Genomic DNA, 16,129 nt, shown 5'->3' on the forward strand with positions numbered 1-16,129 from the left:
CTCCAGTGATTTCTGTGTTCAAACCTGCTTACAATATTCTAATTTTCATGTCCCATCTTTTTCTCTGAACTACCATGACTGTGTCTTTATTCCATTCAGAACAGAGGAAATGTGAGCAAAGTAATGGTAAAATTTGGTCCAAAGGAGGCAGAATAAAATGAACCTTGTTTAAAGAAGGCTAATGCAAAGAATGCCTGAGCTACAGATAAATTTTTGAGTCTCACTAGGATAATAATCTGTTTCCCCTTAGTTGGTATGCCATACCAGTTTTGAAAGCAATATTTTTTGCATGCATAGTCAAGGAAGAAATTAATCATGGGAGTACACAGGAAAATCTCAAGAAGTTTAATATGGAATTCAGAGCTGAGTCAGTTCTGGTACTTCATGTGTCCCAGACTCCTCCCTCAAAAGCAGGCATAATTATTCGTTCTTGTAATAAACCTTTTAGACAACGAAATATAGTATTTTTGCTTAGTTCCAGTTAAATGAGTAGGGCTTCTTCTACAGTCTTCGACAGAAATTGAGCAAGTGATATGCTAGGTTAACTTCAATGCTGCTAAACTTAGTAGGATATTTTAAAATAACATTTTTGACAGAGGCTGTGTTCTCTTTATCTACTTCTGTCAATATTGATTAAATAACAGAATAATTAGTGTCTCAATTGCATAGGCCATTGATGACAACTAGGAAAAAAAAGAGATTATAAGTATCTTCCTTCAGATTATTCATTTTTACTGTTCTCCAAATTCTCTTACGTTCTTTCACATTTAGACAAAGAAAAAAAATCAGCATAGAAACAATCACAAATGATTGCTTTCATAGAACCACAGAATTATAGAAAGAATTGAATGGAAAGGCACCTTAAAGATCGTATCAGTCAAAGTTACAACACCTCTGCCATGGGCAGGGACACCTTCCACTAGATAAGGTTGCTTAAAACCTGGCCTTTGTGGCTTCCTCTGGACCAACTCTGACAGCTCCACATCTTTCTTGTGCTGGGGGCCCCAGATCTGTATGCAGTACTGCAGGTGGGGGCAGAGCAGAGGGGGACAATCACTTCCCTTGTTCTGGCCACCACTTGATGCAGCAGAGAGTACAGTTGGCCTTTTGGGCTGCAAACGCACACTACTGGCTCATGTCAAGCTACTCATCCACCAGAACTCCCAAGTCCTTCTCCTCAGGGCTGCTCTCAGAAAGGCTGAGTAACCTGAGTCTGAGTGGGGATCTAAGATATAAAATATATTATTAAAATATAGATAAAATACATTTATAAACATCTAAAGAGAGATGGGAGGCAAATGGATGAGACCAGGCTCCTCTCCTTGGTGCATAGTGATAGGACATGCAGCAGTGGCCCCAAACTTGAATGTAGGAAGTTCCATACAAACATGAGGAAGAACATCTTTATAGTAATAGTGACAGAGCACTGGAACAGGTTGCCCAGAGAGGTTGTGGAGTCTCCTTCTATGGAGAGAGACCCATCTGGACACCTACCTGTGCAACCTATTCTAGAGTACCTGCTTTAGCAGGAGTGTTATGATCTCTTGAGGTCCCTTCCAACCCCTACATTCTGTGATTCTGTGATTTTGTGATTTCTATTCCATCCCTACTGCTGTATGTGTAAGATTTTAATGCAAACAAGGTGTTTTATTCATTGATTCTTTATATATATCTTGTCTATTTTACAAGCACCTCTTCTGAAATGTCTCAGCTAATCACACATTCTAATTATGACTTTAAGATATGCAATTTAAGAAACTTAATCATTTAAAATGAATGTCATTTAATAGAACATTTATTCTGTCATTAGTGGAGATAAATATGCATAATCCTAAGTGTTTTGTATTCAGGTTCAAAATTTGTTCCTAATTGCTGTCCTTAATGAATTCTTTTTGGATCAGCAGTGTTATAAAAAAAAAATGATAGGTTGATTTTCATAGTTTTTTGTCTTCTAATTCTACACCAATTATGTGCAAAAAAATTTTTTTTTTTCAGATTTCAGCAAGGCTGTGCAGAAACTAGTTCAAGTTTATTAAGTAAAAACTGAATAAAGACAGGTTTATAGGTCCATTTGTTCACTTTACCAATATGCTTTTTTTGTAATGTTTATTACCACAGAAAGTAGTGTCGATTTTTTACAAGGAATTTAACGTCAGCATTTGAAGACTTGAGGTTTCTGTATGTAATGTGATTCTGTTCATCTTTTGTTCTGAATGAAAATGATAGTTATTAGCTGTCCTGGTGTGGAAGACAAGAACTGTTCTTTATTTTTTCCTTAATACTTGCTTCATGAGCCCTTTTTGGTAACAAGACTCTAACTGACAAATGTGAATTATCTAGGGGAGTGAGCAGTGAGTGTGACTGTGCCAGGGTGCTTCTGCTTGTGATTGTAAAGATAAGTAGAAGCAGGACAAGCAGTCTTTTTCGGGGGTGCGGCTTGAAGGAACTGACCACCGCAAAAGATGATAATGCTTGTGCATGGCAATGAAGGCACTACTCCCTGTTGGCTTATCTGGGGGTCCAGGTGTGTCACACTAACAGAGAGGAAAGAAGAGAAAGAAAAAAAAAACGCGTGAAATGGGGGATAAAACGTCCCCACTAAACTCAGAATTTTGGAGAAGAACTCCCAAAGAAAAGAAACCTTTGACAGTGGAAAGAACCCCCTGGGGCCTGCTTGCTGCGAAGCTTCCTGGCTTTCTCCCATAGCCTGTGGTGACTGCAAGAGTTCCTGAGATCAACGGAGGCACTATGAACAACGTTGGACCCATGGTGGTGACTCTCTCCATCTTGCTTTCTACAAGGACTCCTTGCTTTTTCCTACCCTTTTTCTATCGCTCACCTTCCCTTCCCTTTCTCCCTAAGCAACTAGGATTTGCAATAAACTAGTCAGGCTAACATTTGACCTGTTGTGTCTTAATCTCACCATCGGGTATACATATATTAAAAGAAACCTCCTCTCCTTGCTATAAATTGGAGCGAGACACCTGGATACTATAGAACTAGGAGAGATATCATAGTGAAGTAATTGTACAGTTCCATGTAAAGGCCTGAGATAGAGAACAGGGAAGGAGCTTTTTATCTAGTCGGTTATGCCTTCTCCAGTATAGAAATGAAGAACCAATGAGAAGAGGCCAACTGTCCTTGTCAGCTTGTCATTTCATAGGTGCTGAGCTCTGGCTCCCTCCACTGCCTGCCAGATCATATGTCTGTACAGCGAGATGAGTAGAATTGTTGTTTTCTTCTTCTGCATTTGTACATACTGACCTGCACTATGGATAGGAAATAGAATTTCAGAGATGTCAAGGCAAGATGCTTACAAGTTCAAGGTCATCAAAGATATAGGAAGATCTACTCTATTTTCCTAAAAACAACTCAAAGTTTAAATGTCTCTCCTGGTAGTGTATAATGCCTCCTCCTCCTTTTTTTTTTCTTTCGGAGATGTTTCTTCTTTGGTGCCTGTCTCAAAGATATGGAAGCTTAATTTTGTATTTGGAATTAGTGGGAAACTGTAACACTGGTTACTGTCAGTTTTGAATAATGCCAAGAAATTTTGTATTGATATATTCTATGAGTAAACATCCATGAGACTTAAACAAATAGAGTGAGCTACTGAAAAGCTCATTTTCAGTTTTTAAACCCCCTCTGTTTTTATTTTCTATCTACATACTGGACTTCTGCCTGCACTGAAGATAGCATGCAGTTTACTGTTCTGGTTAAAAGGCATAGAACTGACCCACCTTTCAGATAATTAGGTAATCATTTTCTTTTTTTATCTTTTCTTAGGCAGAAAAAGATGAAATTACTTTCCTAGAAAAACATGTCCAGAATAAAGTCCAATTTCCAGTCAGCGATACAAAGATGGGTAAGAAAGAGGATAGAACTACAAAGCTCCTTTAAGAATAAAGCTTTGTTACCCTTCTGCTGAATGTACCGCTTTGTGTTTGCTGTTCAGTAATCATCCCTACATTAATCCTCTTATACTGCAACTTAAATCTTCATTTAGAAATGTAAATATATATATATATTAAGTGGCATGTGTTGATGATACTTCTTGTTTATCTTATCCAGAATAGCAAAGAAATTGTAAAACAGTGTCCAGTAATTAGGATATTGTTCTTTCTCTTTCACTAACAGATTCAGTAATGTATCTTGAGAACTCTGACTGCAAAGAGGTGCATCTGCATTTAAACAATGAGCAACATCAAGGAATATGCAGAGAAGGAATATTACCTTACAGCGTTCAGTCTATTTCCTTAAGGGGAAAAGAAAAGCAAACTGAACGAGAGGCAATGTGCATGCTAAATAGCAAGTAATTATGCATTTGGGGTAGACTTTATTGCATGTTCAGAAAGGTTATTTATACTTTTTCCAAAACTGAAGGCTATTTTAAGCAAATTGTGAAGTACTGAGCTTGTCGGTTCTTTTTGCAGTAGCAGCTCCTGCACTGCCACATTTCTCTTTTCTTATCTCTTACCTGATGATGTAGTGAAAACCAAACAGGGAGGCACACCACTAAAAAGGTGAGTAATCAAAAATTACCCAAAATATAAATCAAAGAAAAAAAAAAAAAGAAGGAAAAGAAGAAAAAAAAAGATATTATTATGACCAACTGTAATGGATTAGATCATTTGAACATAACGTCTCAAACTCTGCCCCATGTTTCATGAATATTAACCACAGAGAAATTTCCACTGACTTCAGTCAAATTCAGTGGAAATTTCTAGGAAAGTTTAGCCTTGATTCTTTCCACAACTCCAATCCAGAAGTTTTACAGCCAACAGAAAATCTGATGCCTTTTTTTGACCTGTGTGCCATTTTTATTGATATGTAAGTCTATATGTTTGTTTGTCTATTTTTACATCTTTTTAGGTATAAGTCCTTGATGTATGATTTCACAATGGCATTATCTTGTGAACAAAATCTCAAATCCGAATCATGAATGCTTGATTCTTCTTTATCTGTTGTTCTTAAATGCTTTATAAATAATATACAATTACAACTTTGGGAAATATTACAACCAATGCTGCATTCATTTATAATTCTCCTATGTGTTTTGTTGCTGTGGCATATTTTGCTTTGTTCTGCTTTATCTCTGTGAGTGCGTAGGAAAAAAAATAAAAGAATTTGGAAAAAGAGAAAATTCCAGAATATTAAATTTTAGAAATTCGTGGTTCTTAAACTCCAGATCATTAGTGAATGGCTAGATGGCATAGAAAACCAAATTGAAATATTTTTGAACTATTGCACCATGAAATTCTGTATTATTTTCACCTCTTGCACTGTGAAGAATCTTGGCAAGTTTAAAACCTTTATGAAATAGTTATTTAGAAAGATTGCTGTATCTGTCCTTGGCAGTTGGACAAGATTTGCTTCTATTTTTGCATTTGTCCTCTCACTAAAGATAGATTTTATGGTAGAATTCATTTTTCTTTTGGTAAAATAGAACGATCCATTCCAAGTGCCCTTTCCTTAAGTATGTCTAGATGTTTTGGTTGTTTTTATTTAATATTTATTTATTATTATCTGTTGCGAAGGAGAAAGAAGGAGGCAGATGTCCTGACTTGCCAAGGATAATGGCTTGCTGAGTGAAATAGTGCATGTGGTAGGCCAGAAAAAAAACTCTAGTACAAGTGGATCAGATTTGAACTAGAAACAAAGTTATATTCTGCAATATAAAAAAAAAAAAAATTGAACTGACTCACACTGAATCTTGTGCTTCATCCATGCACACACATACTTACTTAAGAAAGGAGCAGATGTAACAATATAAGTGAATACTTCTTATAGAGCGTAATATTGCAGAAAACAGCCTTTTGCAGCAAAGATCTTATTCTGTGTTTTGACAAACATTGTTCATTGTTCACAAGTACTTTGAATGTCCAGCTCTTCCTTTGTGAGACTGTTAAAGGGCAACAGTAGAAGTTTGGGGGCATACTTATGTATCTAGATCTTGTCTAGAGATTTGTGATGAATGAGATTTAGAAACATTAGTATTTTTTACAGTTTGGCACATGTAAATGCCAGTGTCAGAAAAATACACATTCATGGTGTTTTATGAAGCTGCTGGATTTCAACTATTAGTTTCTATCTTAAGAAATTTTTATAATATTAATATAAGTACACATGTTGTTAATAACATAACAAGGAGGGAGACAGGAGCACGAGAAGGAATTTTATCTTACCTGTTAGCATCATTAAGCTGCACACGCAGTTTTAAAAACTCTCAGTTTTTATCACTCTGTATTCCTACCAAGTCAACCAATTGCAAAACTCAGCAGGCAGCTCGATACTTGTCAGACTTTCCGGAATTAACCTAGATTCACTAAGCTTTTGGAACATTAAAGACATGATCAGATATTTTTACAAAAGTGGGCACAGGTGAAAAAAAGATGTACAGATGCATATTGCCTCAAGGCTGTATTTACTGACTCTGTTCTTGATTTGTGTGACATTTCTGAACAAAATACGACAAGTAGAAGTGATTTTAAATAAAGATCCCCATGGCTAACTTGCTTCAATTAAAGATGCTTCAGAAGATAGAGGAATCAGAGATAAAGAAATGTGCTATGTGAATTATAAGGCCGTTGCTTCAAAGGTAAACTTGCAAATTTTTCAAAGTAGCTTGACTAAAGCAGAATAAAAAATATTCATTGGATTTTGTTTGATTTAAATTTTTATTAATCCTACAGGCCTGCTTTGGCAACACATTTCATTTGTTCTAGACTGTTACTTTTAATTACTTCAATGTGAAATAAGGCATATACAAATGAATGGTGAAGATCACAATTTAATGTTTCTCTGCTGAAACCATGATCCAATTCACAACAACTTCATGAAATAAAACAGCTTCTAAAATTAGTATACTTAGGCTTTTTGTCATCTGCCTGTAATGTGTCTGAGGAGTAGACTAAAAAAAGAAAACCAGCAAAATTAATAAATAAGATGATGTTTAGGACATAGTTCTAGAATCACTTGCATGGTTGCAATGAAATGTCAATCCCAAAATGCTGAAGAGCTTCAGAGAAGAGCGCATTTACACAGGAGCTGTTGCTACTCTAGCCGTAGCAATTTAAGACACAGCTGCTCTAAAGTGTGTGCCCATTCCTCTACTGGAGGTTATTGCCTGTGGCAGTACTGAAAAAGAGGAATACAAGTCCTTGCCATCGATGTTCCTGGAATTGTAATCATTAATTTTTCATTCTCTGGAGCAGGAGAAGGAAAAATACTGAAATAATCACTGTTTTCATGAAAGGAGATTTGTAGGTAACCACAGCTCTGTATTTAAGATTTTACAAGGGTTAATAAACTAGGGTGGGGAAGGAAAGAGTAACATTATTATTACTTTGAAGAATGGATAAGAGTGTTAGTACGGACTGCCATAATGCCACAGTAAGAAAAAGAATTGCATAAAGTACAAACTCTATGCCAGACACAAGAGATTGAAAATGAAGTACTTGAAATGAAGTTTTTTTCACAGAAGATGAAGAAAGGTCAAGCCAATCAAAAGAGTATACCAGTGTACAAGAGTATTTAGATTCAAAAATAAGAAAATCTGAGACTTAACATGAAGCACAACAGAGAAAAGATAGAAAATGTAATGAAAATATCTCATAAATGCATTTAAAGAAGAACCAAGCAGTTTGTAAGTCCTTTGACTTCTTGGTAGTGACAGAAAACTGACAGCATCTTTAAGATCCTTTTGTTCACATCATTTCTCTGTACTGGAGTATCAGACAGCAGACAATAACTCCAGCAATAAGTAGATATGTACTTTAAGTTAGATTAAAAGTTTTCAAAAAAAGTTCCCCTGAGCAGTCTAGACTAAATGACTGAAACAATCAAGCAAACCAAGTACCTTTTATTAAAAACAGTTCAGATATCATAGTCTGATTAGATTAACTTCAGTTCTTAAAAACCTGTGAAACTATTGTTAAGTACTTACCATGAAATAACAGCCAAAAAGATTTTCCCAAGTCCTGTTAAATTATAAATGAAGGACATCTTAAATTTGATAGACTTCAGTATATTTCAACTATCTGTCATGATCTTTCTTCAGTTAGGAATATGTGACCTTACCACAAATTGGTTTGCCCAGGTGATAGAGAATGTCATACTCAGGGAGTAATTAGCAATGGTTTATTACCAAAGTGGAACTATATATCAGATCCATCAAGACTTTCTGCAGGAAAAGCAGACAAACAAACAAAACCCCTTGCTTTTCTCCTTAGGACCCAGAAAAGATGCTACAGATGCCAGACTAAACAAGAGGTTCCTTGGTGTCTCTCAGTTTGCCTAAATCTGGTGTTCAAGTCAAGTCAATTATTGTTGATTTCCAATATGAAAGTAGAAACGGAGAATTTGCAAGCACAGCAAGGATCATAATAATAATATAAGTAAATAATTTTTTTCATCAGGATGCTCACAGATAGAAACAATAACTACCAAATATCTAATACACGATCAATTGTATCTGTGCTTAAATTTGTATGAGTAGTAGTATATTTTCATGCATCCTGCTGCTAAAGATTCATTTAGAATTTTATGTTTTGTGTTGAAAAGCATTGCAGTTGAAGGATTGTTTATATTAAAACATCTTTGGATCTTATTTTAACTTAATTTAAAATACTTTACAAAAGTGTCAGGCAATTCATACAACTCTTTAGCTAGAAAATCTGCTACAAGTTATTATTTAAAAAGGCACATTAAGAGCTCTCCACATATTTCTGCTCATTTTTAAATTCTTCTCACTATAGATTCTTATTAAATATCTACAGAATGCTTCAAATCATAATTCTGTAAAATGTTTTTCCTGTTAATACAAACTTTGCTTTACATTGCAAATAAAGATCAAATGTTAAAGTTGCATTTATGTAGGTTGCTCTGATAGTAATGCCTCCTATTTATTTCCATTGAAACTACAACAGATAGAAATAACATAATAACACTATTTGATACAGCAAATTCTCAGCTACGAAACACTATTTTTCACTGTAGTCATCACAATTAGCTATGCATTTTTGCCAGCAATGAGCTGCTGCATAGCATGCTCATAAAAATCTTCACGGTCATCCAGAACATGATTTATCTTCCACATCACTGCTTCCACTGCTGAGACACACCAGTCACTGCCTCACTGTACTCACATCCACTCTTTGGTCTCCATAAACGTTCAGCAAGTATCAATGACTGTCAGTGGTTGCCATTTTTTCCACATGGAGGAATTCAGTGACACGCCTTTGCTTCATACACACTTCTATGTCAGACACCATTCTGTCAGACTGCTCCTCTGCTGCCATCTGTCACATGGCAACAAAATGTAATGGAATATTGGTGGGAAGGTTCAACCTCAGCTGTCATACCACCAATACCCACCTTTGACATTGTGGGCCAACGTCATAAAGCAGGAGACATACATTTCCAAACCTTCCTTGTACATATTTACAGATAATAGATTCAGTCTCACTGTATTATTTGAAAAATTATGTTTATTAGAGATTCAGGGTTTTTAAGTTGTTGAATGATGTCATTACAGCAATTTATATTAGCTCGCACTGTGAGTTTCTGTGATTATGAAATCACCAAATGATATTTATAAGTCCCTATGGTTTGCTTTATTAAGACTGACAGAAACATCTGTAGTAATGTTAATTAGGTTGTACGGCTTTCTCTTCACTAAATTCAGCACTGTTCTGTACTGTAACATATAATGGACTATGACTCACGGTATTACTTTTAGGAAATTGTATTTGCTGCTTAAACTTGTCATGTCCGTGTAATTCATTTGAAGACCTACCCTGCAGTGAAAACTTTCTGGTTCAAACCAACAGTTGAAGAATAGGTTCATAAATGTTTCTGTGGGTACATTCTTGGAATAAGATACATTAGATATAATTTTCAAAACATGGCACACATGATCACTGCTGTCATTTGTAACATATGCAGACTATGAATATCACATCTACACACCACTGAACTCAAGTGGATTGCATTATTCACCACATGTCAGATGGAAATAATTTTGCAGCCAACTTTTTCATATGCTGCAACATGGCTTACATGTGAGTTTTCCAGCTGCCCAGTTAACTGTGTAGAAAGCAACTTGTGGTGTCCTAAAGTTTTGGTTGTAGCCAGTGTATCATTTCAGTTGCCATTATCACTGCACCTAACTGCTTCATTTTTACCTTCTTATTTGATCAGAAGGACTGTGTTGTACTCTTAGCTGAGTACTTTCAAAGCCTTTCAATAACACAAAGAAATATATTATTCATTGACAGTACTTTTAACTTCCTACACGCATCTCAGATGACATTAATACATATATACATACACTGGTGTAAAAGTACCAAAGAAGATAAGCAGTGAATAAATTAAGAAACAAAACAACACAAAACACAAAAACTGGTAGTCAACATAGTTTCCTAGTCTTAACCCAGTCTCAAATTATCAAATGCAGGGCAATCATTGCAACAGTGCCTGAACCACCTCCTCACCCTCTTGCTTTTTTTTTTTTCCCTTTTTTTTTTTTAGTTTTTCTGCATGACCAAGATTTTTTGCCCCTTCTGCTGATGGGCTCAGATGTCCTGTGGCAACCTCTACCTCTCCTCACAGAAGCTGACTTTGCAGCCCCTCATCTGTCAATACTTGGGCATCAGCACCCACTATATCCAGAAAATCACCTGTTAAGAGGCCCTAGCCCTAAAAAAAGTGCTTGTGAAGTGGGTTTGTAGATAACAGTGTTAAAGTTCAGCATGGCCTCTGAATAGAAGTTTATGCTGTACAATTTATGTTTTATATCCTTCAAGAAAATAAATTTTAGGCTGATAAAAGAATCAATAATCCTTTTTCTGTTTACTGCTGTGAATTATCACACTGGTATTTCTTATTTTATATCAAAAGTATACGGATGTTAATCTTTTGAAATAAACACATGTAATTTAACCGCATTTCCTGTCTGCAACAAAAACCTAATTATTTTTTATTTCACAGTAATGTCTTGCCATGAAGAACAGTAGCCTTTCGGCCTGGTGATACTCTTAATCTCCATTTTTCATGATAGAAAATGATGAGTCTCCTGACAAGTTGATGATGCAATTAAGGCTACATTTCTTCACTACAGTTCATGGTTTTGTTCACAGTTGACATGCACATTTTATGTCACTGAAGATTAAGGATTATAGTCTTTTCCAATGACATTTGTAGCTAAGCACATTAATATTAAAGGTCAATGTTCCTTTAAGTGGATCAATAGAAAGCTTGACAGTATAATATATTATTGTAGTTTCTTAGCATACTCAGTTTCATATGATTTGATTATCCATTTTCTCATTCTTATACTATATAGTAAAGAGAGAAGAAAGCAATAGGAGCACTTTTCTCACAAAATACACAGACATTTATGGTCCTTGTGCACTATGTAGAGAAATAACTGGACTTTACTACATTCCAGATGTATGGAGATATCTGGAAGTATTGAGACAAAATTAATTCTTAGAGGAATCAAAACTTAGCCTGGACTATAAATAATAAATGAGAAATAACCAAGACAATCTTGAACCAAGAGAAGCTTTAGTTAGTTATTTTGATTTTTTTCTAACCATGAGGATACCTAGATGATCAAATTTCCATCCTTGGAGATACTCAAAACATAATTCAAAAAGGTCTTGAGGAATCTGATCTAATTTAAAGATGAATCTAACTTAAAAACTGACCTTGTTTTGAGGCATGTGTTGTATCAGGTGACCTCCAGAGATCCCTACTATTCTCAATTAGCTTGTGAGCCTATGATTGTAACAGATTATATTCTCCAGATTGTTGTGTTGGTCTGTGTCATTGTCTTATAATAGAAGAACACTTCATACTACTAAAAACATTTGAACAGTTGTATGAGAAAAACAAGAAGCTAAGTCAATGCACGGACTAAAGCCTATATCTAAAACATTTACAGTAGATTTTCAAGATGTTGGTCTGATATCTGATATTTGAACATAGGAAATTCCATACAAACATGTGGAAGAACTTCTTTATGGTAAGGGTGACGAAGTACTAGAAAGGCTGCCCAGAGAGGTTGTGGAATCTCCTTCTATGGAGACATTCAAGACACATCTGGATACCTACTTGTGCAACCTAGTGTAGGCAATCTGCTTTAGCATGGAGGTTGGACTCAATGTTCTCTTGTGATCCTTTCCAATGTCTGTGATTCTGTGATTCCATGGTATTAGTAACATCATGTAGTACTTTTTCAAATGCTTTTCATAGAATCATCATAGAATCATAGAATGGCCTGGGTTGAAAAGGACCTCAAAGATCATCAAGTCTCAACCCCCCTGCTAAGTGCAGGGCCGCCAACCACTAGACCAGGCTGCCCAGAGCCACGTCCAGTCTGGCCTTGAATGCCTCCAGGGATGGGGCATCCACAACCTCCCTGGGCAACCTGTTCCAGTGCGTCACCACCCTTTGTGTGAAAAACTTTCTCCTAAACTTTTAAAAAGCTTTTCCAAAACAGGATATTAATTTCTATTTATTCTTCCTCTTTCTACGACTTAGGATTAAGGGGTGCTTCACAATATTGAGGAGCTCTGCCAGACTGAAAATATTTGCCCTTAGTCTGAAAACTAAAGTTCTTAAATGACTAGAGAGCAGGTTCTTTAAATGGCTTGAAAATTTCCATATATTTTCTTGTAAGTCATTATCAAAAGCTCATGTGTCTGTGTAGAGGGAAAGGTACCATGCTGAACATCATCAGTGAGACCCTGAGATCTGAACCACTTAGTAAAAACACTGTCTCCAAATAACAGATTTGTCTTTGTTCTTCAAGGAATTAAATAAAAGTGCTTTGCAATGGAGTTTCCAAGAACTGTGACTAGAAGCCAAAATATACAGGATCAGGGTGCCATGGTCAAGACCTCACCATAATAGCTGGGACTGATCAGAGTCAATCATTCAGAGGCCTGTAAGAAGTGTCACGGGGTGAGGGAAGCAGCAGGATCCATTACCTTGCAAAATCAGGGCTTTGCCACTGCTGTGTCCCTGTCTGCCAGAGCAGAAAGTAGTCTGGATTGGTAATAGATATCTATTTTGGAAAGAAAATTATCTGTTCTAGAAACAACTCTCCTGATGGTTCAAAGAAGAGAAACTTGTGGTTTGAATTTGTTGACTTGGGGACTCTTTTACAGCGAATATGTAGGAGACAGCATTCAACCCAAGATCTTTTCCTGAAAAACATTGATTATTCCATAGAAAGATGGGTACATCCCAAAAATGTTACTCAAACAGAAAGGGTCTGCCCTCTTATAATGGTGAAAATCACAGCTGATCAACTACTACCATTAAACCATCTCACAAAATGCTTTTTGCTGTGAATGCATTTGATGACTTATTGTGATAATACTTTTCTAAAGATTCTCATTGGCTTTTACAAATTGCATGCAACGAGTCCAAGGATAAAATATACTAATATAGATTTTATAATAGAATTGTAGAATCATAGAATTAGCTAGGTTTGAAAAGACCTACAAGATCATCCAGTCCACCTACCACCAATAACCCCACTAAACCATGTCTCCCAACGCTATATCTAAGTGTTTCTTGAACACCTTCAAGGACGGTGACTCAACCACCTCCCTGGGAGCCCATTCCAGTGCCTGACCACTCTTTCCGAAAAGTAGTGTTTCCTAATGTTCAGCCTGAATCTCCCCTGGCGCAACTTGAGGCCATTCCACCTTGTCCTGTCATTAGCTACAAGAAAGAAGAGGCTGACCCCCAGCTCACTACAACCTCCCTTCAGGTAGTTATAGAGAGCGATAAGGTCTCCCCTGAGCCTCCTCTTCTCCAGACTGAACAATCCCAGCTTCCTCAGACACTCCTCATAAGGCCTGTGCTCCAGACTCCTCACCAGCTTCGTCGCCCTCCTCTGAACACACTCCAGGGCCTCAGTGTCCTTCTTGCAGTGAGGGGCCCAGAACTGGACACCATACTCGAGATGTGGCCTCACCAGGGCTGAGTCCATAGGGAGAATGACTTCCCTACTCCTACTGGCAACACTATTTCTGATACAAGCCAGGATGCCATTGGCCTTCTTTGCCACCTGGGCACACTGCTGGCTCGTGCTCAGCCGAGCATCGACTAATACCCCCAGGTCCATTTCCTCCATACAACCATCCAGCCACTCTGCCCCAAGCCTGTAGCGTAGCCTGGGGTTGTTGCGGCCGAAGTGCAGGACCCAGCACTTGGTCTTGTTGAACCTCATCCCATTGGCTTCAGCTCGGAGATCCAGCCTGTCCAGATCTCTCTGTAGGGCCTTGCTACCCCCAGGCAGATTGACACTTCCTGCTAGATGGTGCCATCTGCAAACTTACTGAAGGTGCTCTCAGTGCCCTCATCCAGGTCATCAATAAAGATATTGAAGAGGACAGGCCCCAGCACTGTAGGAGATCTCTTTTTTTTTTTTTGAACTTTCAAGGTCACTGAGTGAAAAATTAAATATTTTTGTATCTAAAAACCCAAGAAAAACTCAGATCTATGGACGACATTAAGCAAAATTATGTCTGTTTTTCAACAGGCAAGATTACTTAACTCCATCATGCTCATTCAAGAAACATGGCAATTCAAAATACTGTTTGTGTTGATTCTGAGTGGATAATTACTTCTAATAAATTTATGGTTACAATTTCCAGTTCATTTAAGTTGTTCCTTTGCTGACTGCAGAGGGCCAACAAAAAGAATTACAGAAGCATGACCCAAACATCTAGATCAGAAAAAAATATAAGCACCGAGAGAGCAACACATTTCTATTTGTAATTAAAGCAATTTTCAAGTATCTTGCACCATTAAGACAATCTTTGCAGTGATTGTATTCTTGGCAGCTACCAGCTGCTGTTGTAATTCTTTTATTGGGTCTCTAAGTTAATTATTGGAAACTGCTTAAATAAGAGTTATAAGCTTTGCACTGATAATTGACTTCAAAAAATAAGCAATGGTGGTCTTTAGTGATATGGACATATCATATGGTGGTGATATATTTTATCAATTACATTGAAGCATAAAACAACAGCAAGGTGCCACAAAAATATGTTCATTATTGGCTGAAAATGAAAAGGTAACTCCTTCCTAGTGTTCCTTTTTGTTGTTTTTAATTCCTGATATATAAATGAATAAAGTATTTGCCAGTGGAAGAATTATTTTGACATCAAAAATAATAACTTCTGCATTAGCAAAATAATTTTCCAGACCACAAAAATATCAGATTATGTGCTACTTTTCATTCACTCTTTATTTTAGATATATTTTTTAAATGTTGCTCTCATGCTTGCATGCAACCATAATGTGTAATTTTTTGATCACAACAATTAGATTTTGCCTTTCAAATTACTGCTTCTGAGAAATTTCATTTTGTGACTTCAGTGTAACTGCATTCAAGAACGTTGTATTCTTTCTGAATGGTCTTCAGTACTAATTGGTACTTCCATTAATATTATCCACAAAACATATCCCTGTTGTATCCATGTATCTGATATCATATGTATGTCCAGTCACTTCTCTTACAACCAGCACCCCAGGGAAGGTTCATCCTGGCCTGCCTTAGATTTAAGGTTGCTTGTAAAAGAATTTACCATTATTTTTACCAGAAGCTACACATCAATTAAATATCTGCAGAAAAATGCCATCTAACAAAAATCCTCACTTTACCACTACTATGTTTTAGAATTACTAAAGACAAATAACTAACACTTCTGCATTGCTTCCACGAAAATCAGCTCCTGGTTGCCTCTTCCTCTCCCTGTTTTCTATTCCCTTCTGTACTTCAATACTTCTACAGCATACTTTCCTTTAAAAATAAGATTGGAAGATTAAATACACAAAGACCTCTTCGGCGGCAACATCTTTTTTTCTTTTATGAAAGACAGGACAATCTCTATATTGTTATCATCTCTGAGAAAGTGATCAAGATTTTTTCTTTATCTTTCATTTACATGTAATTTCTGCCTTTCCAGAGACTCTTCAGTTTTGGAAGAAATATGTCTATCCAGGATTTTTGGTGGTTCAAATAGATTAATGATTTCATAGATTCCAATTTGAATTTGTCTTGAACAGAGATCTATTGTTCCCCCAGATCCTTTCAATTTAGAGTGAA

Source organism: Numida meleagris, chromosome 2 (assembly GCF_002078875.1).
Source record: "Numida meleagris isolate 19003 breed g44 Domestic line chromosome 2, NumMel1.0, whole genome shotgun sequence".
NCBI lineage: Eukaryota > Metazoa > Chordata > Aves > Galliformes > Numididae > Numida > Numida meleagris.